The sequence below is a fragment of the Cervus canadensis genome, chromosome 24 (assembly GCF_019320065.1).
Source record: "Cervus canadensis isolate Bull #8, Minnesota chromosome 24, ASM1932006v1, whole genome shotgun sequence".
NCBI classification, from domain to species: domain Eukaryota; kingdom Metazoa; phylum Chordata; class Mammalia; order Artiodactyla; family Cervidae; genus Cervus; species Cervus canadensis.
In genome coordinates, this window is record NC_057409.1 from 12,023,681 (window position 1) to 12,050,872 (window position 27,192).

Genomic DNA, 27,192 nt, shown 5'->3' on the forward strand with positions numbered 1-27,192 from the left:
CTGGGCCTCAGCTTCCCCACTGGCAAAACGTGAGTGTTGAACCTGATGCTTAGAGAGATGGAAAGCGTCAGTCACTTTGAGCCCTTAACCTCTCAGGAATGTTCAGGGACTGAGGAAAGATGGGGAGGGGAGGACGAGAGGAGTGGGGCCACAGGAGAACCACAGCTCATGGATGGTCATGGGAAGACAGGCATCATCCTAAATGGTCCACGCAGATCCACTCAGCTGGTGCCCACACCAGCAACCTGAGATGGACACTATCCCCAGTTCCTGAGATGGAAACTGAGGCACAAGGAGGTATGTTGTGGCCAGAACACTGTCCTGGGAGGTCGTGACAGATCTGGACCCTTGATTTCTTGGATGACCTTGTGTTAGTGGTTCAGTCATATCCGACTCTTTGCGACCCCATGGACTGTAGCTCACCAGGCTCCTCTGTCCATGAAATTTTCTAGTTAAGATTACTGGAGTGGGTTGTCACTCCCTTCTCTAGGGGATCTTCCTGACCCAAGGATCAAACGCAGGTCTCTGGCAATGCAGGCAGCTTCTTTACCATCCAAGCCACCAGGGAAGCCCAGATAACCTTAGCGGTGGTCAAGGAAGGAAGTGGGGAAAATGGAAACAGAAATGATTGAGGCTTGCTGTGGCCAGGAGCTGCTGGTGCTCTAACACGTGGTCTTGCATCCTCAGGATATTCCCCTGGAGCTTGTTATCACCTTGTTACGGTCAAGGAAACTGCTGCCCAGAGAGGTTTAGACACTTGCTTAATGTCACACAGCAAGTTTGTGACAAAGACAGGATTCAAGCCCAGGTCCTTCTGATTTTTTTCACCCCTCATAGGCTGCTTTGGGGGTTAGTTCATTCCTACCTGCTGGAGGAAGGCTGAGCTGATAGTGGGGTACATCTAGTGGCCAGCCACAAAGTGCTCTTAAGCCAACAACCAGAGAAGGATACCCGGGAAGAGGGGGCAGGGCAACCTTAGGCCCCCTGTGACCTGTGGCCAGAGGGTTCAGCTCAAGGTTGGTCAGTGATAGCGGTAGTTTGATGTATGAGGCAGGGAACCCAAAGTTGGTGCTCTGTGACAACCTAGAGGGGTGGAGTGGAGAGGGATGTGGGTGGGGGGGGATAAAGAGGGAGGGAACACATGTATGCCTATGGCCAGTTCATGCTGATGTATGGCAAAAACCGTCACAATATTGTAAAGCAATTATCCTCCACGTAAAGAAAAAAAAAAAAAAAGACTGTGTAGTGAGAGGGCAGGGGAGGCTCGGAGACTCAGGGGGCTGAGCAACTCAGGGGGCGGGTGGACAGAGTTTGCCTGCAGGATCGGCTCAGGGATGTGGGGCAGGCTGGGAGGTGAGCAGCAGGACCAGGGAGAATGTTGGTGCAGTTTGCAGGTGAACAGTCCTTGAAACTGGGGTTTCTAGGCCCTCCCAAGCAGTCTCCAGGTTCCCCTTGGCCTTGCCCACTTTGACAATGGTACTCCCAGAGGCTAGAGGTGACCTTTAAACTCCCTCAGCTCCCAGCCCTCCAGGGCCCCCCTTTACACTCAGAGGAAAAGCTGGAGCTCCAGGCATAGTCCACATGCTGCTCATCCTGGTCCCCCTGCTTCCTCCCTCGCTCACCAAGCTCCAGACACATTGAGCCCCTGCTGTTGCTCATACAAGATAAGCCCACTCTGGGTTCAGGGCCTGTGCCCTTGGCTGTCCCCTCTGTCAGGAACAGGGCTTCCCAAGTGGCTCAGTGGGTAAAGAATCCACCTGCAGTGCAGGAGATGCAGGAGGTGCTGGTTCAGTCCCTGGGTCGGGAAGATCCCCTGGAGGAGGGCATGGCCACCCACTCCAGCATTCTTGCCAGGATGACTGAAGTGACCGAACCTGCACGCACTGCCAGGAACCTACTTCCCTCTGCTGTGACTAGGGCTTGTCCCTCCACGTCACTCAGGTCTCTGCTCAGATGTCCCCTAAACTGTCACCCTCCCCAGCCTATCCCTCTCTGCCCCACTCTGCTTTATTTTTCTGCAGAGCACTTATCAGCCCTGACATTATTTAGAAATGTATTTGTTTACCATTTGTCCCCTCCCCACCTTACAAACTACAGCAGGAGCTCCACGAGGGGAGGGACGCAGGCTATTCTGTTCCCTGCTGTGTCCTCAGACAGGACCGCACCTGGCATGCAGTAAGCAAGTAACTTCTTCAATAAATGAAGAAGTTGGAGCCAGACATCCCCAAGTTCAAATCCTGGCCTCTTCACTCTCTTGCGGTGTGACTGGATCCTTGTTCTCTGTAAGCCCACTGTGCCCCATGTGTAAAATCGACCTAATAATCATGCCAGCTCACATGGGGGTTGTGAAGTTACTAGAGTGGATGCAGCAAGGGGCCAACTATGGGGCCTGGCACGTAGGATACACTCCAGAGATGAGAGAGAGTAACTGCGACTGCTGTTGTTTTAACAGTAGCAAGGACGGGGTCTGCATGCAGTGATAGTGTCTACTCATCCATTCGTCCGTGCTCCATAAACCCATACTGACACATCTGCTTTCAGATGCTGAGAACACAGTCAGACCCTGGAGAGGATCACAGTACAGTAGAGGGAAGACTGGGGGATAGAGAATAAGGGGCCATGTGTGGAGACAGAGATGGGCTCATTGGGGTTACAGAGGATCAGTTTCACAGAGAAGGGTGTATTGATGGCTGGGTCTTGAAGACTGAGTAAGAGTTTGCCAGGCTGACAGGGAGGGAAGGGCATCCAGGCAGAGGGAAACGCACTGCAAAAATGGGGAGGAGGGTTTTCCTTGCACGGTGTGTTCTTGGCTAATGTCCACTACTCTGCATAGCTGGTGAAGGGCCAAGGGGTTTGGATCATGATTCAGGGACGGCATGGAGCCTGGGAAGGATTTCCAGCAGGAGGGACCTGGTCAATTTTATGCTGTGGAGGATCACTCCAGGGCAGAGTGGAGGGTAGGCTGGAGAGGAGGTGCTTGAGGGCAGAGAGACTGTCAGTGCACAGAGCTGGGGCATGAAGGGGTGGCAGTCAGCCAGAGGACCAGGGAGGAGCCCAGTGGTGAGGATGAGGCCCAGGTCAGCTCAGGAGAAGCAGCCAGGCCAGTGAGCTTCACGTGGAAGTGTCTGAGCAGCAGAATTCAGCTCCTTTAACTCCTGGATAACATCAGATCCTCCCATGTGGCCAGAGATGGAATGATAGTGACTGTGAGGTCAAGAGCCAAGATGACCCTACAGTCAGCCTGAATATCACCCCTCATAGGCCACAGGGATGTCAGGAAGCAGTGTTCTACTGAGTGGAACCACTGCAGAGAAACCTGACAGGACTAGAGAAGTTTCCTTTTCCAGAAAGCCAAAGGGAGACACATTTGTTTCCATGACACATTCATACTTTTCAAGAGACAATGTGATTGTTTTCCTAATTTTGCTCTGGAAAGCAATGAATGGAAGATTTCACCTGCTGTGACAGCCTCTCCTTCCCTTAGGCACTAAACAATAGAAGAAGCTTCCAGGCCCAGCTCACTGGTGCCTGAAATTCCATCACTGGAGCGTCATTTCTTTGGCTTGCAGTTTTGTCCTTTGTAAAAATGCAAATGCCTGCACAGCAAGAGGTATACAACATAAATAACGTCTGTTCATTCACTCCACAAATATTTACCAAGTCCCTTGTCTAAACCAGGCAGGGGCTAGAGGCTGCAAATAGAGAAATTAATTAAGACTCAGTCCATACTTTCAAGGAACTCACAAGCTGTGTGTGTGTGTATCTATATTTGGGCAGGGCAGACATGGCAACCTAACTATAACAGTCTTGCAAGTGATATGATGGTGGTGGGTAAACGATGCCAGGGGAAGCCACAATACGCATGACCCAATTATGCGCTGCTCAAGGTTAAGTGTTGGGTGCTAAGTGGCTTCATTTGTGTCCGACTTGTGACCCTATGAACTGTAGCCCACCAGGCTCCTCTGTTCATGAGATTCTCCAGGCAATAATACTGGAGTGGGTTGCGGTGCCCTCCTCCAGAGGATCATTCTGACTCAGGGGTGAAACCCGCATCTCTTAAGTCTCCTGCATTGGCAGTGGGGTTCTTTCCCACTAGTGCCACCTGGGAAGCCGGCTCAAGGTTATACCAGGAATCTAACATATCATGGAAGAAGAGGATTCCAGCTGGGGGCGGGGTGGGGTGGGGCACAGCCAAGGCAGATGGATGGAGTCATGAGCCAGGGTGGTGGGGTACCGGGGATTCGAAGCTTCTCAGCAGCCTGGGACACAAGATAGGACATGGAAGAATGGACTGGCACAGCAGGGCGGGCTCCTCACTGACTGGATGAAATTACTCATCTCAGGTGGCAGGGTGTCTGTGACAGTTCTTTGCTGCTGCCCCAGCTTCTACCTCACCTCCTCCCGCCAAGTCCACCACCTTGTCCTCTGGGAAACTGCCACACTCAGCTCCAGAGGTGGGAACTGATTGGCTTAAGCCATCAGCCCTCCAGCCTGCCGGTACGTGATTGGCTCAGGGCGGGTCACAAGACCCAGCGCCCGCCAATGAGATGTAAGGTGTTTGCCAAGGAGTTGAGGGGGTGGGTCTGGGGGAAGGATGTTCCTGAGGGGACTCCAGTAAGGCCCTCATACTTTTCTTTCGGCTCCAGGGAGTGAGGGTGTGAGGGACCAGGGGTGAAGGCAACAGTGAAGGAGAAAATGTCAGAGCAATGGAACTTGGCCAGATCAACAGTTGAGGGTCTCCGTTTCCTGACTCAGCAAATTTCCACAGTTGTTTAACTGGCTTTTTGGTTTCTCCCTCATAGCTCAGTTGGTAAAGAATCCACCTGCAATGCCAGAGAACTGGGTTCGATCCCTGGGTTGGGAAGGTGCCCCGGAGAAGGGAAAGGCTACCCACTCCAGTATTCTGGCCTGGAGAATTCCATGGGCTATACAGTCCATGGGGTCGCAAAGAGTCGGACACTCGTTGAAAGTCGGACTGAGCAACTTTTAAATCAAATCAAATAAAATAAAATCTTTCCAGATGTTTGCTGTTGTAAACAACAAATGATTCACATATAGATACATATGCATATCACCTTTGCCTTTCTGGAGAAGGAAATCACAACCCACTCCAGTATTCTTGCCTGGAGAAACCCATGGACAGAGGAGCCTGGCGGGTTACAGTCCATGGGATTGCAAAGAGCTGGATGAGCGACTAACACTTTCACTTAACTGGTTTGTTGTTACTCTCAAATGAAAATTTCCTAACTGGGGCAGGCAGGGCATTTCTGGAGGACAGAATTGAGCAGGAGCAGCCAGGGATGCTCTGACCTGGGGTGGGATGGAGTGGTCAAGTCCCTCTCCTTTTGGTTTCATCTCCATGCAAAGTTCTTATGAGTTGAGATCTTTCTTCAGAAAACACCCCCTGACCCTTACACTTGTCCTGGCTCCTGTGTGTTAAGTCCTGATCAGATGACTGGGTTCTATTTCAACCGAGCCCACTACCTGACTGTGGATCCCAGGGCAGTCGCATCCCCTTTCTGGGCTTCTGTTTGACTCATCTATCAGCTCCCACACTGAGCTCCCCAAGGGTAGATGTGGTGGTTAAGCCAGCCCTGTAGTCCCAGAGCCCAGGACAAACATAGCCTAGAACAGATGTCTATGGGGCTATTGACCAATCAGTGTGGGAGATGCACCTTCCTGTTCTAACCTCCCCAGGTCAGGGCCATGTGTGATGCTGATGCGAACACTCCCTATGTCAGTTCCAAAACCCTAGTGGAGACCTTAGCCCCATGCTAGGGCAGGAAAAAGGGACTGAGCATCCAGACACTATGTTGGAGGTGTCAGCTTATGCAGAACTTCTAGTACAGCCACAGTTAGACAGGTGTCTAACTGGGGTCTCTTGCATTGCAGGTGGATTCTTTACCAACTGAGCTAACAAAATCACTCCAAAGCTCAGCCATTAACTTTCCAGCTGCACCTGACATGGGTAGTTAAGCTCTGGGCCTTTCTCCTCAACCTGCGTATTGGGGTGTGTGTGTGTGTGTGTGTGTGTGTGTGTGTGTGTGTGTGTGTGTGTGTGTGTGTGTGTGTGTGTGTGTGTGTGTGTGTGTGTGTGTGTGTGTGTGTGTTAAGGCCAGGAGAGAAGACAGTGGTAAAATGGGCCCCTGCCAGAGGACAGACTCAAAGGATGGAGTGAACCAATGGGGACTACCCCAGAGCTGCTCAGTTTTGGTGGTGTGGACTGCACCTTAGAGTCCTTGGAGAGAGAGGACCCATGTCTATATTCATGGCAAAAGCAGAAAAGGCGGGTTGGGGGAGACCCCCTGGAGGTGGGTCAGGTGCCCAAGGACTGGACTTGCAATCTCATGCCTGTTTCCAGCCTTTCTAGGACTGGAGCTCCTCTCTTGAGGGCAGATAGGAAGAAGAGGAGTACAGAGAGTGAGAGCCTGGGATGGGGTGCATTGACCTTGAGAGGGTTATAAGGTTAAAGAAGAGTCATCACAAGACATCACTCATTCACTCGTTCATTCATTCATTCATGTTTTTAATCCTGGGATTTGTAGTTACTAGCCAGGAAAGTGGATAACATGGAATTACACAAATGTATTAGATTACATAGAATTACATTCTTTTATATTATATTATAAATTATAATAAGGGTTACGAAGAGGGGCGTGATGAGGAGTCAGTTATAAATGATTAAAAGAAGTGCAACAGAGGTGGCTGAAGAGGTGGGGTTAGAGGAAGAGTTAACTGACACTCATCCTTGCCTGTATCCTAATTGTCACAATAACCCAGCAGGTCAACAATCTAAACATGTCAATTAAGAGGCAGAGATAGTCAGGTTGGATTAAAATGGACACAACTGCATGCCATCTACACAAGAAAAACACTTTAAATATAAAGACATATAGGTTAAAAGTAAAAGGTTGGAAAAAGATGTACCATGTAAGCATCAATCAAAAGAAACCTAAAGTGGCTATATATTAGTATCAAAGAATATTTCAGAGAAAATGCCGTGACTATGGGTAGAGAAGATAATTCTGTAATGACAAATAAGCCAATTCATTAGGAAGACATTCAATCCTAAATGTTTATGAGACTAACAGAACTTCAAAATACATGAAACAAAAACTGATGGAACTACAAGGGAGATACATAAATTCAAAATTATAGTAAAAGATTTCAGTATTCCTCTTTCAAAATTAATAGAAAAGTACACAAAAAACCAGTACGAATTTAGGTTTGAACAAAACAGTCAATCAACTTGACCTAACAGCAGAATGCATACCCTTTCAAATGCATGTGGATCATTTACATAGATCATAGTCAAGACCATAAAAATGTCTCAATGAGTTTAAAAGGATTCAAGCAATATAAGTATGCTCTCTGACTACAATATATAATTGAATTAGAAATTAATAACTGTGAAAAATCTCTAGAAAATCGCTATTTGGAAATGAAATAAAACATTTCTAAATAGCTCATAGGTCAAATAAGAAATCAAAAGAGGAATTAGAAAGTATTTTGAGCTGAATGGAAATTAAACACAGCACAGTGAAAGTTGTGCGTGTGCGCTCAGTCGCTTCAGCTATGTCCAACTCTTTGAGTCCTTATGGACTATAGCCCTGTCTGACTCTTTGCAACCTTATGGACTATATATAGTCTGCCAGGCTCCTCTGTCCACAGAATTCTCCAGGCAAGAATACTGGAGTGGGTAGCCATTCCCTTCTCCAGGGGGTCTTCCTGACCCAGGGATCGAACCCGAGTATCCCACATTGCAGGCAGATTCTTTACCATCTGAACTGCTAGGGAAGCCCCAGTTAGGATCTTTATCATAACACTAATGATAGAAAAGAGGAAAGGTCTCAAATCAATGATCTCGGATTCAATCTTATGAATTAGGAAAAAAAGATCAAATGAAATCCAGAGTAAACAAAAGAAAGAAAATGATTAAGATCAGAGTGGAAGTCAATGAAATAAATAACTGAAAAATAAAAGCAAAAACCAATAAAACAAGAACCAGTTCTTTGGGGTGATCAGAAAAGCTGATAAACCTCTAGCCAGACTGTATAGGGAATTAAAAAGACACAAAGTACAAAGATCAGAAACGAGAGAGGTGACAACAGTGCAGATTCTACAGATATTGAAAGGATAATAAAAGAATATTATGAGCAACTTTATGACGATAATTTCACAGCTCAGAAGAAATGGATGAATTGCTTAGAAGATGTAAACCACCAAAGCTCACTCAAGAAGAAATATGTAACATGAATAGCTGTACATCTATTAAATACATTTGGTAGTTAAAAATATTTCCCAAAAGATACATCCAGTTTCAGATGACTTCACTGGTCAATTCTATTGATCATTTAAGGAAGAATGATACAAATTCTATGCAAAGTTTTCCCCCAAAATGAAGGTAAGTGATAATTTCTCAATTCATTCCTTCTGGTCAACAATTCTTTTGCACCAAAACATGATAAAGACATAAGAAAAACCCTACAACCTATATTTATTATTAAATTAAATGTAAAGTTTCTAAGCAAAATTTTAATAAATAAAATCCAGCAACATCTGAAGAGGATAATATATTATGGCTAAATGGGACTTATGCCAGCAGTGAAGAGTTGGTTTAACATTTGAAAGTCAATGTAATTCATCATATTAAGATGAAGACTTATAATGAAAATTCAAAAAAAGAAAAATTATACTATTATCTTAAATGACACAGAGATAGCATTTGACAAAGTCCAACATTAATTCCTGATAAAGATTCTCTGTAAGCTAGGAATAGGAGTGAACTTCCTCAACCTAATAATGAGTATCTACCAAAACCCTATAGAACTGTCTTTTGAGAGAAAGATACCACTCTTCTCCTAAAATCAGGAAGAAGGCAGATGTCTGCTCTTACCACTTCTATTCAAACTGAACTAGAAGTTCTGCTCAGTAGACTCACACACACAAAAGTTAAGTCACTCAGTATGGAGAGAAACAAACTGTGTTTATTCACATGTAATGTGATCATTTATGTAGAAAACCTGATGGAATTTGTAATACAAAAAGGATATTAGAGTGAATAAGTGAGCTCAGGGTGGTTATAGAGTATAAGATCAATATGAAAGTACCAAGTATATTTCCATATACTAGCAACAAATAATCAGAAATAAAAATTAGAAAAACAATACTATTGACAATAGCATGAAAATATGAGATACTTAGGAATGGATCTGATAAAATATTTGCAAGTCCGATACATGGAAAACTACAAAACACCAACACTTTTCCTCGAATTGTTCTATAGATTCAATGCAATTCCAATCAGAAACCAAGCACCCTTTCTGTCCAAATACTGACAATCTTATTCTAATATCTATGTAAATAACCTAGAATACTGAAAACAATTCTTAAAAGCAAAGTTGGAGAACTAACAGTGCCTGATGTCATGGCCTATTATAAAGCTATAATAATTAAGACACTGTGATACTGACATCAAGAATGACATATAGAACAATGGAACAGAAAAGAGTCCAGGAATAGACCCATATGTACATAGACATTGATTTTTTACAACTTCATTGAAAAACAGTAGTTATTTCAACAAATGATTCTAGGACAATGGATATCCATATGCAAAAAAAAGTTGATCCTTATTAAATGTAAAATCTAAAACTATAAAATTTCAGAAGAAAGCACAGAAAAAAAATCATGTTGCTTAGGCAAAGATTTCTTAGATATAACATCAAAAACACAACTTTAAAAGGAACAAACTGATAAATCAGACTTCATCAAAACAAACAAAACATCCTCCTCTTTGAAAGACACCTTTAAAGAGAATGAAAAGATAAGCCACAGATTGAAACAAAATATTTGCAATTCATATGTATGCTAAAAGATATATACCCATAATATATAAAGATGCTCAAACCTCAAGGTAAGAAAACAAACAGTTTTAAGAAGGTCAATTTTTTTTTTAAATACCTCATCCAAGCAGATGGCAAATAAGCACATGAAAGTAGGTTCAACAACAGTAGTCATTAGGAAAATAAAATGCATATTAAAACCACAATGAGATATTAAAATTCACCTGTTAGAGTGGTTAAGATGAGAAAGACTGATCATATCTTGCCCTAAGAATTTTACATAATATCCTCTAGCAACTTACCAAGGAAGATTCTATTATTATTTTCTTTTTGACAAGTGAGAAAGTCCTAATCCTTACATTTTGAGACCTGGGAAAGTCTTAGGGAATCAACCAATCTGATGCCTACCCTGACCCACTTCCACCAGCACTTCTATTTTATAGATGAGGTAAGGGACCCTTGATAACAGTGACTGTGCTGTGCTGTGTTCAGTCGTGTTGGACTTTTGGACCCTTTGGACTGGAGCCCACCAGGCTCCTCTGTCCATGGGATTTTTCAGGTAAAAATGCTGGAGTGAGTTGCCATTTCTTCCTCCAGGCAATCTTCCTGACCCAGGGATCAAGCCTGCATCTTCTGTGTCTCCTACATTGCAGGCAGATTCTTCACCACCGAACCATCAGGGAATCCCAATAGTGGCTACCCAAACTCAAAATTGATGACTTTATTGAGTTCTTATAGTTTATTCCTACCTGGAAGTTTATAGATGTGAAAAAGCTGGATCTCATTATGAAATGCTCCACCTGTTTATCCACTTGGTGTGAAATGAAAGTTGTACATACATGTATACATCTGTGTGTGGCCATGTATGAATGTTGGAATACGTTGTTTTGTATGGGTAGTCATGTCAATGTGTTCCTTTATGTATATTCTGGTGTACGCGTATTTGTACTTATGTATCTACCACCCTTCTAAATTTCTCAGAAGCCACTCTGAGTCTTTTTCCAAAAGACTTTTTAGGATCTATAGTGGCAAATGTTAATTACTCAACTTTTCAGCAGACCAGGTAAATCCTGTTTCCCTAGGTGGAGGGTAGATGAAGTTGCTTCTGTCCTTTTTCTCACTGGTATAGCCACTCAAGAAGAAAATCATGGTTCTTGAAAAGAAGAGATTACTGTTATTCTCATGGACAAAGCTGTGGGCTTGGATGGCTTGAAGATAATATCATCTCCATGAGATGTAATTGTAGAGTAATATTCTCCTCCAAAGCCACAAAGCTAAAAAATAGACACACAAGTGATGTCAACTCAACATACAGACCTGAAGTTCTCTTCTCCACCACTTTTTTTACTTGGCTAACACCTAGTCACATTGGGTTAAAGCTTATTCTCTCCAATAAGACTTCTCTGATCCTCATATTCCCTTCCCAGTTTCAAAAGTTTTTGGTGAGAATTGATCAGGCTTCTCTGGTGATTTAGATGGTAAAGAATCTGCCTGCAATGTGGGAGACCGGAGATTGATCCCTAGGTCAGGATGACCCCTCAGAGAAGGGAACGACTACACACTCCAGTATTTTGCCTGGAGAATTCCATGGATAGAGGAGCCTGGCAGGCTAAAGTCCATGGGGTCATAGAGTTGGACACGACTGAACAACTAACACTTTCACACTTTTCACTCACTTTCATCTATTGAAATGTCAATCCTGCTACAGTACCATGGACAGAGGCCACCCCAGTGAAGGGCTGAGGTGTGTCTGCATTGTACAGGACCAGGAAGGGTAGCCTAATATCTTCTGGCTAATGGTGTGAAGACATGTGGGAAATGGGAAGCCCAGGTCATGGCAGGTCATCTGGTCCAACTCATTGCATCTACTCAGCATGTGATCTGAACCACACGCACATTTACAAACTTCCAGAGAATGTCATCAACCCATGATGGGGAAAGCTATGGGGGAAGTTTGGGAAAACTTGAGTCTAGTCTCTGACTCCTTACCATGCCATGCTGCTTGCTCATACCATGACCTTGGGCAAATCATTTTCCGCATCTGGGCATCCTCAGTTTTTAATCTTTAAAGTGAGGGGCTGCACTTTACCATTTCTAAGGGCCCTTCTAGTAACCACCCCCATAATAAGGACTTTACAACTTCATTGTGACAACATATGTGCATTTCCCCCACCATTTGACAGATAATCCTGCCTTCTAGCTTTGTAAGCCACTTGTTGTTGTTGTTGTTGTTTAGTCACTAAGTCATGTGTGACACTTCTTGCAATCCCACAGACTGTAGCCCACTAGGCTTCTCTGTCCATGGGATTTCCCAGGCAAGAATATTGTAGTAGGTTGCCAGTTTCATCTCCAGGGGATCTTCCCAACACAGAGATCGAACCCACATCCCCTGCATTGGCAGGCGTATTCTTTACCACTGAGCCACCAGGGAAGCCCTTGCAAGCCCTAGTTCCTGCTTTTATAGCATATACAGCCCATCAGCAGTACAGGGAACCTCCCCTCTCGTCCTTGATGTCCACATCCCTCTGTCCTGACCATTCTGGCACCCAGTCCCACTGGTCAAGGCAAGTCAGGGACAGTCACGGATAAAGACTCAAATATGGTCAACTTTGACTGATGGCTGAAATTTTGACGTCAGACCAAACTGAATTTGGGTCTGGACTGCACTACTCACCCTCTGTGGAATTTTAGAAACATCATTTCATTTTCTGAGCCTCACATGATAGGATATTTGTCTGACTGAGTAGTCGTTCACAGTCAGGATGAGCCAGTAAATTCATCTTTCCCATTGCTCTAACATTTGTACCCATTGTTTTGCAATTGTTCATGGGATAATGATTCACTTGTAATTCTCCATTTAAGTCTCTTCTTGATTGATCTACTAGATGAAATTTGCCTTCAGCTTCTTATTACAATACTCATTACAGCCACCATTAGAACATGGATTCATAACTGTTCTTCCAACTAATATAATTGCTGTTAGACTGATATGAATAATTTCTCCTATCATTACCATAATCAGAAGTTGTTCACTGAATTCCTTCACTGGCATGGTCTGGATCTCTGCACTTGACCAGTTTTCACTCAGCTTAGGCCAATCCATCTGCCCCTCTCCAAAAAGCACAGCCTTATCTCTCCCAGTTGTCACAGTCGGTTCTGCATCCACTCCTTAGAGAACCCGTCTCTTTGTAGATATGCAGCAACTACTGCTGCTGCTATTGATGCTCCTGCTAGAAATGACCTAGGCTAGGTGTGGTGCTAAAGAATTTGCCAGCATCACCCGTATGAGAGAGTTACCGTTCCCACTGTCCATTTTGTGGATGTGGAAACTGAGGTTTAGAAAGGTTGAGCCAGTTTCCCTCAAACATTTGACTAATGAGTGATGGATCTAGCATTTGACTTCAGGAGTTTCTGATCCTTGAGCCCAAACTTTTGGAATCTCTCACTACAGAAATGGGGCTTCCGAGGTGGTGCTAGTGGTAAAGAATTCGCCCGCCAATGCAGGAGATGCAAGACATATGGGTTCTATCCCTGGGCTGGGAAGATCCCCTGGAGGAGGGCTTGGCAACTCACTCCAGTCTTCTTGCCTGGAGAATCCCATGGATGGAGGAGCCTGGTGGGCCACAGTCTTAGGGTCACCAGGAGCTGGATGTGACTGAAGCGACTTAGCATGTGTGTGCTACAAAAGGAACCTGTCCTATCCTACTTCCTCTGGATTCCTTTCCCACTATGCTCTTTGCTCACGAACTTGGATAGAGAGCCTGAAATCTCTAATTCCTTCTAACCTTCTGTGACAGAGAAAATATCCCTTTTCATAAGGAGCGTTCCAGGGACTATACACCCTATAGCCCAGCCTGAGGCCCCTCCTCTGGCTCTAGACCTTCTTAATCTGGGAACTAACATATTCCTTTCCCCTTTGCTCCGGCCAACAGCTTGGATGCATCGCTTTGCTGCAGATGTGTGAGGTATGGCATTCTGGCAGGATTTACTTCACCCAACTGTGAGTTTCTGGATTTCAGACGATCCTCAAGCATTTTGGGAAGGAGAATATTATGCCCAGTTGAAAGACAGAAAACTGAGGCCAGAGTGACATATTTTTGAAAGTGAAAGAAACCTTGGAAATCATCAACCTCCTTGTGCAGGTGAGGAAATAGATCAAGAAGGAAAGTGACTTGGCAAGGTGGCCAGCACCTGATCTTAGGGCCCTAGATGGTCAGTCTCCATCAGGGAAGTAGCCTGTGAACAGGTCCAAGGTTTTTCTTGTCCATTTGTTTGTCTTTTCAGCATAATTCTCACTTAGTCTGCTCTTCAGAGAAACCACGAGTGGGGCAGGAGTTGTGTGAATTCAGGCTCAGACTCCTGGGTCTGTCATCAATTCACCGCACGTGGCTTCAGTTTTCTCATGTGGAGAATGTTCTTCCCTGGACCAGGGTGCTGAGTTTGAGTCCCCAGGGTATTCTGAATGTGCTTACGGTATGTCATCCCATCCTCCCGTCAAAGGACATCAGAGCCAGACGTGGCCTTTGCAACTTAGCTGATCTCAGCTTGGCCAATGCCATTTTAGTTCCCCAACAATGATTTAATTCCTCCTGCTGGAAACCCTGATCCACGCGTGTGGTCTCAATAAATTGATGTGCCAGAATTACCCTTCCTTAGGGCTGTTCTCGGCAGCTATGAATGGGCAACTGTTTGGGTGCTTTTGAATGAGCTCTGGAGTCCAGTTGGGACACGTCTACCATGGCATTGTATTTTAAGAGCATCTCGCTCTGTTCTTTAACCTTGATTTAATTGGGGTTGGAACTTTCGGCTGAGTTTGAGGACTTCCCCCAGCAGGAGGATGTCTGGGTTACCTGGACCTGACTGTTACAGAGGGTGGAGTGGGATGGAATGGGACAGCACAGTGAAGGTCTTGGGGTGGTGGGCCATGCAGTGGATAAACCTGTGGCTGTGGTGGGAGAAGGCTGACTTTGGCATGGCCACGCACATTGGCATAGATCGCTGAGGGAGATACCCAGCTTAGATGCCTAGAGATATTATGATTTGTTCATTCACTCATTTATTTATTTCTGCTCTCACTCACTTGAGAGACGTATGTTGATCATCTCTTTGTCAGATGGCAGGGGCACGCCCTCAGTCTTGCACAGGAGACAGGCTGTGTCTTGTGACGTATCTCGTCTTTTAGATGTCAGGGCACTTAACGCCCTTGGGGAGGGGCCGGGAAGGAGGACACGTGCCTTAGAGTGGGTGCCCTGAACCAGACCTAGGACAGGCATTTGAGTTCTGGTGGTTGATTCGGGAGGTGATTTCAGGACACACAAGTGAGAGTGTAAAGAATGAAGCAGTGAAGAGAGTGAGACCAGCACATCACTGGGTGGGACCTCTGTGAACCACCAGGGCTCTGTCCGTCTGGGGCCCTCTGAGGAACCACATAGAGACACCTCAGAACCATCCTCATCACTGGGTGGGACCTCTGTGAACCACCAGGGCTCTGTCCGTCTGGGGCCCTCTGAGGAACCACATAGAGACACCTCAGAACCATCCTCATCACTGGGTGGGACCTCTGTGAACCACCAGGGCTCTGCCCGTCTGGGGCCCTCTGAGGAACCACATAGAGACACCTCAGAACCATCCTCATCACTGGGTGGGACCTCTGTGAACCACCAGGGCTCTGTCCGTCTGGGGCCCTCTGAGGAACCACATAGAGACACCTCAGAACCATCCTCATCACTGGGTGGGACCTCTGTGAACCACCAGGGCTCTGTCCGTCTGGGGGCCTCTGAGGAGCCACATAGAGACACCTCAGAACCATCCTCATCACTGGGTGGGACCTCTGTGAACCACCAGGGCTCTGTCCGTCTGGGGCCCTCTGAGGAGCCACATAGAGACACCTCAGAACCATCCTCATCCACTGCGTGGAACTCTGTGAACCACCAGGGCTCTGTCCGGTCTGGGGCCCTCTGAGAAACCACTAGAGACACCTCAAGAACCATCCTTCATCACTGGGTGGAACCTCTGTGAACCACCAGGGCTCTGTCCGTCTGGGGGCCTCTGAGGAGCCACAGAGAACACCTCAGAACCATCCTCATCACTGGGTGGACCTCGTGAACACCAGGGCTCTGTCCTTCTGGGGCCCTCTGAGGAGCCACATAGAGACACCTCAGAACCATCCTCATCACTGGGTGGGACCTCTGTGAACCACCAGGGCTCTGTCCGTCTGGGGCCCTCTGAGGAACCACATAGAGACACCTCAGAACCATCCTCATCACTGGGTGGGACCTCTGTGAACCACCAGGGCTCTGTCCGTCTGGGGCCCTCTGAGGAACCACATAGAGACACCTCAGAACCATCCTCATGGTGGCTGGTGGCTCTGGGGTCATGACCCACTGACCCTCATCCTCAGTGTGAGGGGTACTCCCAGGAGGTGTTAAGTCCCCTTCACTTAGACGTTGTGATGTTGGAGAAAGCCCACAGGCAGAGAGGAAGTGAAGAGGAGCAGTTATTTGAAGCAGGAGGCTGTTAGTGTTCTGGAGGCCGCCAGGATGGCTTGAGGATGACTTGGGATGGGCCAGGGGACATGAAGTGAGGGGACAACAGCATCTGCTGCAACGTTTTAGAAGAGGTGACCCACCCAGTCTTACAGGGTTCTCATAGGTCCTAGGAAGTGTTGGATACTGACAGACAGAGGAATCTTTGGAAGGTGAATAGAGAACCTCAGATGTTAGAGACTGTTTATTATGATTTCTCCTCCTCAGTCTCTTCATCTGCAAATAAGGAGGCCTAGAACCCAGACTCATCTGGGCTCCTGCCAAGCCGTCTTTGCAAATCACCCTGAGAGGAGTGAATTGAATCAACGGCCGGGGTTTTCAGTGCCTTTTTTGGCAAGTTCTCAGAAAAATCTTTATCTTTGCACAGCAACCAGATGGTTCTCAACATAGATCTGAAAGAGGAGGAGGTGAGGAGAGAGGCCAGGATGAGAGGAGCCAGAGGAAGCTCAGAGGGTGGGGATGGGGAGGGAGAGCTTCAGAGGAGACTGTGGGACAGACAGACCCTTCGGGAAAGAGGCTGGAGCGGCGGGGGTCTCTGAGCTCTGGGGATCAGGCACGGAACCCTGCCCCCCGATCTCTTCAAAAACAAATGCATTCAGAGAACACATAATCACAGCCCCAGCAAGTGCAGGGATCACTTTGAAATGAGTAGAAAGTGCCATTCCCCAGCAGCCTCCTTCACTTCACCCCAGGAGAGAGCTGCTTGGAGCTTAGGTGTGCTTCCCAGTCCTTAAAAGGGCCTCTGGACTCCTGCTGACTCAGCTCCCCCACCCCCCACCCACCCAACTCAACAGACAAGGGAGCACCCAGCAATGCCTCCTGCAGGCCTACTGTGTGTGCTGGTCCTGTGCCTGGGGAAGTAACTGATAGTGAGGAAACAGCCTGGGCTAGCGTGGGTGTGCAGATGGCACCCTGGTTTAGGTCCAGGGAGCATTCAAGCAGCTGATGTGGTCTACCAGCACGCTGGTGCGTACATGCATGCCAAGTCATTTCAGTCATGTCCAACTTTTTGCAACCCTATGGACAGTAGCCTGCCAGGCTCCTCTGTCCAAGAGATTCTCCAGGCAAGAATACTGGAGTGGGTTGACATGCCCTTCTCCAGGGGATCTTCCTAACCCAGGAATTGAACCCACATCCCCTGAGCCTCCTACACTGTAGGCAGATTCTTTACCACTGAGCCACTGGAGAAGCTCCAGATTGGCGGGTACTACAGTGGAATTTCTATGAGCCCTGCCTTAGCGACACTGTAGCAGCCCTATGCCCACTAAATAGCAAGGAGGTAAACACAGCCAGACCTGCATCCTGAAGCATATCCATCCAGGCAAGCTGACCTCTAGCCAGATTGTAGGGAATGAATGAGAGTTCATTGTTGTTTAAACACTTATGGGGATAGCTTGTTACGCAGCAATGGCTGACTGATACAAGTGCCTACCATATGTTAGGCTCTGGGTTTAGCACAGGTATCCTGGAGGTGACAGGATTCACAAGTTTCCTGCCCTTTTGGAGCTCATAGTCTGGTTGAGACACAGACAATGAACAAACCTCCAGTTGATTAGTCATAAAACCTAAAATGAGGGAAATATCCTGGGAAATGCCCCAGAGAGGGATGAGGAGGCCAACTTTGGTGGTCAGGGAGAGTTGCTGGAGGAGAGGAGCTGTATTTTGAGACCTGCATGATGAGAAGAAACTGAGGTGAAGAGCTGCGAAGAGTGCCTGTGGTAGAAGCAACAGCAAAGGCCATGTGTCACAGGGACTCACCGACCAGAGACGGAAGAGACAGCCAGATGACTGCAGGAACGACAATAATGAAAGCCAGTGTTTACCAAGCATGTGCTAGGAGCTGTCTTAAACCTTTTACTGAAATGATCTCATTTTATCTTGACGACATACCAAACAAGAAGTAGGTGTGTTAGTTGGAATTCTTTTGGTTGAAAATTACAGAGACCCAACTCAAACTGGCTTCACCAAAGGGGAAACGGAGTGACTCATAGAGGTGGAAAACGAGCACAAATAGCTTTAGGCAGGGCCGTATTCAGGAACCATACTCAGGTCAGTAGAGTCCCTCTCTCTCTTTCTCTGCCACTGTTCATTTGACTTCTTTTTCTGTGGGGCCCTCTCTCACTTTGTGGCTGAACTTTCTCAAGAGGGAGCAGAGGAAAGAGATGTGAGAATCACAGCCGTCAGCAGCTCCAAGCTCCCATCATCCCAGGTGGGGACTCTGGAGGGAAAAGAGAGCTCTCTTTCAGCATCCACACGCATCCCAGATCAGTCACCTGCTCATTCTCTGACCCTACCATGGATTGGTCCAGGCTGGGCCTTTCACTCCACCTGCATACACAGGTTGAGGGCTGTGACTGATAATCCTATCAGAATTGTGTGCTCTAGGATCTAGAATGTAGGTAGCAGTGATGAAAACATCCTTAAAGACAGAGTAGGGGGGTTCAGTTACCAGAAAAAAAGGAGGAGATACTGAGTAGACACAAACAGTAGCTTTTAAATTATTTTTATTATATATACATATATATTTCTACTTATTATTATTCTAGCTTAACAAGTAAGAAAGATGAGTCTCAGAGAATAAGTGATATTAGTTAGCAAGTGGCAAAAGTGAAAAGTGGAAGTGAGGTCGCTCAGTTGTGTCCTACTCTTTACAACCCTATGGACTGTAGCCCTCCAGGCTCCTCTGTCCATGGGATTTTCCAGACAAGAATACTGGAGTAGGTTGCCATTTCCTTCTCTAGGGGATCTTCCCAACCCAGGGATTGAACTCGGGTCTCCCACATTGCAGGCAGACTCTTTACGGTCTGAGCCAGTGGCAAAACAAAATGTCAAATCCATCACCGCCTGACTCAAAAGCTCCAAACTCCTAAACATCAGGCGCTAAACCATTCAACCAGCCCCTAACCCTGAGTCCCAACAGACCTCAACTCATGATTCCAACCCAAAGAGGAAGACTGTCAAAGCTCAGCTGCACAGGCGCCTGGAAGTCTCCAGAGTTTGCAAACCTAGTCTTCATGATGGCTTTAATGTGAAGCTGCTTTGCTTTTCTTTCCACGGGGTGTGAACACACGGCGACAACAGACTGTCTCTTGTTGTCTAAGCAGTGCTGAGAGTGAGTGTATCAAAGGGAATAGAGACCACGGTTGTTATTGCCAGAGGCAACATTAGCCAAGAGTTAGAAAATACATGAAGGGCACTAGAGCGTGATCTGTTTGTCATCTGAACATGCTTCCGAAACAGCAAAGTACACAGCCCCAAACAGTCAGACACAATTGTAGTCTCTCTTCCTGCCCCTCGGTTGTCCCCTGGGCTCCTTCCCAGCAGCGACATCCTCTTGTTACCTCTCCTGCCAGGCTCAATCTGGTAAATTTCATTTAAGGGGTGATTCATAGCCATACAGCTCATCAAATCTGGAAGGACCTTAGGGAGCCTCCAGTCCAACCTTGCTCATTTAACAGATGAGAAAACAGAGCCCTGGAGAGGTTGGGCACTGGTTCAAGTCAATAAGTAAACCAGGGGTATATTATATGCCAGGCTCTATGGTAAGCACTTCCATGGAGCTTATCACATTTAATCCTTCTGTAATAACCTGTGAAGTGTTACTGTCTCCCAGCTTACTTCTGGGGAAACTGATTCTCAGAGAGGTTAAGTACCTGCTCAAGCTCACATAACTTGTAAAGTAACCGAGTTGATTTTTAAACTTATTTGTTGTTGTTACATAGCTTAGTTGGTAAATCTTCTGCCTGCAATGTAGGAGACCCGGGTTCGATTCCTGGGTTGGGAAGATCCCCCGGAGAAGGAAATGGCAACCCACTCTAATATTCTTGCCTGGAGAATCCCATGGACAGAGGAGCCTGGCAGGCACAGTCCATGGGATTGCAAGAGTTGGACAGGACTTAGCGACTAAAACACAAACACATAAAACACATAAGAGTTCAAGCCACGAACCACTGTGCACATCATGTGTCTATTTGAATTTTCTCTTCTCTCCAGCCCCGTTCTTCTGTGTCCATTTTTGACCTCTATGGACCCCTTGTCACCTGGCTTGCACTACCTGCCGTCATCAAAGGGAGGCTCCAGAGGAAAGTTGGTGGGTGCAAGGAGGGGTGCCGTTGGGTGTTCTTTCTTTCTTTTTCCCTGGCATATCCAAAAGGAAGACTTTCCTGCTCCTTTGGTGATTCTTTCTGTGTGCACTGGCTTCTCTCCACGTTAAGTGGCTCTGGCAGCTATGGGGTCAGTGATTACGGCAGTAGCAGCAGCATCACTGGCACCTCCAGAGCCAGCAGGAAGTGTGGCCCCCAGTTCCGCTAACAGTACCTTGGTCCTGGGGGGGTGGTGTAGCAACTTCCTGAAATTACTGACTTCTTGATGATCTCACCTTCAGTGTTTATTCATGCAGCTCTCTTAATACAGTGATAGGCAGTTCCCCAAGGCAAACCTCTAAATCTGAAAATTTCCTGTGGCTTCCCTAAGTGAATCCTGGAGGTTACAGCACTTGTCCCCAGGAGTGACTGCAGGAAACAAGCCATTAAGAATGGAACTTGGGGATAAACTAGAAGGTTGGGATTGACATACACACTACTGTGTGTGAAATAGATAACCAACAAGGACCTACTGTTGGCACAGGAAATTATACTCAGTATTTTAAATAACTTATATCAGGCAAGAATACCGGAGTGGGTAGCCATTCCCTTCTCCAGGGGACCTTCCTGATCCAGGGATTGAACTCGGGTCTCCAGAATTGCAGGCAGAATCTATGTTGTCAGAGCCACCATGGAAGTCACCAAGGGAAAAGAATCTGAAAAAAAAGAATAAATAATATATATATATATAATCACTGTTCTACACTTCAAAAAAAGAATGGGACTTGGGTTTTGGCTGTCTGGTAAGTGGGGGTGACCTCATTATCAGTGAACAATGGAGTCGTGGGACTCCCTAGATACAATGACATCAAAATTGCCTAAATTAATAAAAAATGATCAAAGCTGTTTAAATAATGTGGTTGTGTGCAATACAGCACCAACTGAAGGCAAAACTTTTGTCAACCCCACGGCTGCTAATTTGACCATCATGGTACTATCGATGACTATTTACAAGGGTCATGGGATGTGATGATTACTTACGACTGATGCCTGTTTCAGATAGTTTACAGAAAGAAATTCAGGAGCTCAGAGCTTTAAACTATCAGCCCAACGCATGATTACAGAACTGTGTCATGACTCTAAGGATCCCTTATCTTTGGTAGCCACAGGACAGATACGGCTGAAAATCTGATGCCAAAGTCACTCACATGAGTTCCAGAATTACCATCTAAGCTGAACTCAGGGCTTTATGTGAAAGCTTTATGTCAGTTCTCATATGTGAAACTTAAGGCATTTGCTGGGTAGCAGAGGGACCCTGAGAATGGGCAAAAGAGCTCAGATAAATCGAAATGTCTTTTTCTTCTGCATCTCTCTGAGATTCCCTTTGTCATCAGAAACAGTTGTCCTTCCCTGGTCTAAGGAAACTAACATTCATTTCTTGAAGATCTTGTAATAATAAAAACTCGGGGTGGTAATTCCAATTACAACCCCATTTGACTTGCCTTTTGGCCTGTGTAGAAAGCAGTCATATCTTAGAAAATGACTGTGGATTATCATAAAATGAATCAAGGAGTGAAGCCAATTGCGGCTGCTGTTGAGATCAACACTACCCTGGCACTGTGGGAAATAAACATCATTTCAGGCACTGTTCACAGTTATTGAGCTGGCAAAAAATTTCCTTCTCTACAGTAATTTGCAATGACCACCAGAAGCAGTTAACTTTATCCTGGAAGGTATGTCAGTACACCTTAGCTTGAAGTAGGGCTTTCTTGGCTCTCCTGATTTGCCATAATCTAGTCTAAGGCACCTTGGTCATTCTACTATCTCATGAAGCATCGTTCTGATTCATCAGTTTGATGACAGCATGCTGACTGGAAGTGTTAATCAGGAGGCGGAAGTATGATAAGTGCCTTCCTACAGTGCATGCATGTCAGATGCGTGGGAAATGGAAATAAACCCCATGAGTAATCAGTGGTTTGTTACTTTGGTCAATGAGTCCAGTGGTATAGACAACTGGGGGATAGATCATCCATGATGAAAAAAGTCTCTGTGCCTTACACCACCTACCTCCAATCAAAATTACCAGATAGCATGTAAAGCTGCCAGTTTTGAGTAGAGTGCAGAGCAAGAAAAGGATCCACAGCAGGTCCAGGCTTCAGTAGGAGAGGCTTTGCCACCAGACCATTTGACCCAGGGGATGTGATGGTCACCAGAGCTTATGTGACAAACATGGATGCTGTAGCAAGTCTCTGGCTAGTGCTAGTAGGGATTCAGAGTGAAGAGCCTTGCTTATCTGAAGTATAAACATTCCCTCTTCTGCAGAGTGTCCCCTATTTGACAAGTAGTCTCTGGTTTGCTTTGGGGCCCCAGTGGAGACTGAACACCTAACTGTGGAAAAAGTGATTGCATCTGATTGCCCATGACAAACAGGTCAGAAGGATGGCCTTATACAAAAGAGTGAAGTGAAGGGAAGTGGCTCAGTCGTGTCTGACTCTTTGCAACCCCATGGGCTGTAGCCCACCAGGCTCCTCGGTCCATGGGATTTTCCAGGCATGAATACTGGAGTGGGTTCCTATTTCCTTCTCCATATACAAAAGAGATCCATCTTCAAATGTAAGGAGTCTGTGCAAGTTTAAGTTCAAGAGAGTTTCAAGGACACAAATAAGTTATGCAAGCAAGGGATTCATCCCACTGCATGTACTCCTAATGATTTCTTAGTTTTCCCTCAGCTCACATGCATGGTCTCAGGGGAGGTTCCCCAAGACAGGGTGGAAATAGCAGAAAACACTTGAGCTTGGCTTACACATGGTTCTTCATGCTATGCTGACACCAGTGAAAATGGAAATGAAATGCAGTAGCACTAGTCCTTCTTGGGAGTAGTAGGGGACACTCTGCAGAAGAGGGCATCCCTGAAGGGCAGAGATGAAGGGACAGTCTTTCAGGGAACAGAAAGTCAAGTAACACCTCTGTCTGCTCACTTGGCTTGAGGGGAGAGACGGTCAGAGGCAAATATTTCCCTTAGTTCATGGGCTGGGTCCAAAACATGACATGGTGATTAGGAAAATCACAAGATGGGAGTGCTGGTGACAAGGGGATTTGGGGAAAAGGTAGGCTTTGAGGTCTCTTGGGATGGCAGAGTGTACAAAGAGAACCACCGCAGAAGACACCATAAATAATCAGTTGAAAAGAGATCCATCCTATGCATGTGAGCTGGCCTGTGTCCCTGGACTCGCAAGTGCTTGTGATGCTCCTGGGCGTTATTGCCATGGCGACAAGAATAGATACTATGCATGATCTTAACAACAGGAGCTTTCTCTTACCCAAGCCTAATCTAGACATAGCCACTAATGAGTGCCCAATATTTCAGTATCAGAGTCTAACACTGAGCCCTTAATATGGCAACATTTCCTGGGATGACCAGCTAGCCACTTGATGACAGGTTGGTTACTTTATATCCCTTCCATCTGGAGGGGACAGGCATCATCTTTGAGGAATACACCCTAATATTTCTATTAGTTCCTCTAACTATGGATCTACAGAATATCTCACTAGTATCATGATGTCTCATGTAACATTGCTTCTGTGTAAAGAGCAGATTTTCTAGAACAAGATATGGGCAAGGGGCTCGTGCCTGTGAAATTCACAGTATGCCTCATCTCTGTGAAGGAGCTACAGCAATTGAATAGAATGGCCCACTGATGACTCAATATAGGGCCACCCAGGAAAGAGCACCCTGCAAAATCTGTGTGGGGTCCTACAGGATGGGGTATCCATATGTGGCCTGTCCTTCTCTTAGCCAGGACTCGTGGGTCCAGGAATCAAGGAGTAGAAGCAGGAATGTTTGTTTGTTCCCACTATTATACCTAAGAGCTCACAAAAATTTTGATTTCTGTGCTCTGATGATTAAAATATAGTAGTTCCCAAGGAAAGATGGTTTCACCAGGGAATACCACAACGGTTCCTTTGAACCAGGAGCTGAGAAGGCCACTCGGTCAACCTGGGCTCTTCATTTTCCTGAAACACCAGGTAAAGAAGAGGGTTCTGAACTGGTTGGGGGATTGGTCCTGATTATCAAGATTAAACTGGTTGCAGGCAACAAAAGGGGGCAGAAACCCAGGGGTTTCTCTGGATGTCTCTAATAGTGAATGTAGTAGAAGACTACATATCAACCCTATAAAGCCAGACCCACCAGAGACTTAAACCTTTTAGGAAAAAAGGTTTAAATTTCCCATGAGTTAAATAGAACTGAACAAGCAGGGCGCCATTTGAGAGCCAAAGGATCAGGAAAAGGGTGGTAGGAGAAAAGAGTTGTTAATACTAACTACAGCCTGTTGATCAGTTATGAATATTTTATTTTGTTTATTGATATTTATGTATATTAGCAATTTGCTATAGATGGAATGCTTGTGTTTCCTCAAAATTCATATGTTGAAGCCTGATCCCCAGTGTAATGATATTAGGAGACTGACCTTTAGTAGGTGATTTAGGTCATAAGGATGGAACCCTCATAAATGAGATTAGTGCCCCTATAAAAGGGACCCCCAAGAGCTCCCATGCCCCTTATACCATGTGAGGACACAGAGAAGACAATCATGTATAAATTAGGAAGTGGTCTTCACTAGACATGGAATCTGCTGGTGACTTGAATCTTGGACTTCTCTGCTTCTAGAATTGTGATGAATAAACTTTTGTTTTTAAGTTACCCCATCTAGGGTAATTTTGTTACAAAAGATCAAAAGGATTAAGACACCATTTGTCAAAAAAAAAAAAAAGATACCATTTGTCTTTTGCCATTCTTTTTTTCTGCTGTTTTATATTAGAGAGTCCCTTGGTCTGCAAGGAGATCAAACCAGTCAATCCTAAAGGAAATCAACCCTGAATATTCATTGGAAGGACTGATGCTGAAGCTGAAGCTCCAGTCCTTTGGCCACCTGATGCAAAGAGCTGGCTCACTGGAAAAGACCCCGATGCTGGGAGATATTGAAGGCAGGAGGAAAAGGGGACAACAGAGGATGAGATGATTGGATGGCATCACCGACACAATGGACATGAGTTTGAGCAAAGTCCTGGAGATATTGAAGGACAGGGAAGCCTGGCGTGCTGCAGTTCACGGGGTTGCAAAGATTTGGACATGACTGAGCAATTGAACAGCAACAACAAGGATTTAGATAAGTGTAGTTTTTCTGTAAATTGAATATCCAGGTGAGACTGTGGTAAAGTTGGAAGAATTCTCATTACCCAGAGTTGAAGAAAGCTGCTGATGGGGCTTGGTGTCTTCCTTCTCCAGGAAAGAATAGAGGATATGTTCCCTTACAGGAGAGTTAACCATGCTGGGTGGAAGCATGAAGCTGTAGTAGTTATTCATGGATGGGGGTGAAAGGGTGAGCATGCGTGCTGAGTGGTCAAGGAATGGCAAACAGAGTATCTTCCTGTTTACCATCAACTCTATTCCCATTCTTTCCTCTCTCCAGATTGGAGGGATGGACTTTGGAAACTACATTGCCCACCATCCTTTGCTAGCAGCCTTCCTGTTATATCACTCAGTGGGAGGTGTCAATGGAGAGGGGCAGGTGGAAGGAGGAGGGAGGCCATTGCTCTTCCACTCTCTTTCTGGAGGTTTCTCTGCAGTGGAGGGTGACTGTTGACTCAACAGATGTGTTCCAGCAGACTTACGGTAAATGAATTCATTCACTCAACACGTACTCACTGAGATACAGCACTGAACAGAACACGATTTTCGCCTGTAAGGAGCTCACAGTTTAGAGAAAGATTAGAAAACTATAGTCCACCAGCCAAGTCAGGCCTGCCCACGTTACACATGGGCTGCAAGCTGAGAGTAATTTTAAATTTGTAAATTATTGACCAAAAAAAAAAAAAATCAACAGAAGAATATTTTGTAACACATGAGAACTACATGAAGTTTATATTTTAGTGTCTATAAATAAAGTGGTTTTTTTTTTTTTTTTTTTTTTTTGAGCACAGCTAGGCTAGCAGAGTTGAGAAATTGCAAGAAAGATAAGACTATTTAAAGCCTAAGCTATTTGCTGTCTGGTCCGCTATCAAAAAAGTTTGCCTGTCCCTGACGCAGAGGGTAAGGCAGAGTGAGGCAGGGAGTGAGCTGAGAGCCCCTGGAGCATGTACTGAGCCCTGCTGGAGGGTGGAGGAGGGGGAGACCACTTCTGGTGGGAAGGAGCAGCTTCCAGGCAGAGGAAACAGCTCCACAAAGGCCTAGAGCCATGCACCCCCACGGCTAGTCTGAGACAGTTTGTTGTTTAGTGTGGAGTGAGAGGTGAGGAAAGGCTGAAAGGATCAGAACCAGACTGGAAAGGGACTTCAGTACCCAAAGGCAGGGGTGGGGCTCATGCCGGGGGTAGCAGAGAGACATCGCTCTATGGAACAGAGGAAAGTTAGGGAAGGGGACTTTGGCTGCAGAATGAAGGAATTGCAGGGGATGTGACAAACAGCAGGAGAGCAGTTAGAAAGGCAGTCAGGGGCAGGAGGAAGAGCTTCATTTGTCCATTCCTGGTCTGCTTCTTTAACAGCTGTGTGACCTTGGACAGGCACTTAACCTCTCTGAGCCTTCCTCATCAGTCTGGTGGGGATCACAATACCCTCCTCTGAGAGCTGTTGGGAGGGTTAGAAGAGCTGGTCTCCATCATGTATTAAGGAGTTTGGTTCTCAGTGGGTGTGGGGAATGAGGCTCTTACTGTTACAGTGATG

General features: G+C 45.9%; 1 long non-coding RNA gene across 1 annotated transcript; it reads left to right on the plus strand.

Moving 5' to 3' along the window:
• On the plus strand, positions 1-25,348 carry LOC122426837. Its single transcript, XR_006265242.1, has 3 exons — positions 1-29; positions 13,778-13,987; positions 25,293-25,348. It is a non-coding gene; the product is annotated as an uncharacterized LOC122426837 (long non-coding RNA).
• Positions 25,349-27,192: the final 1,844 nt, after the last annotated feature.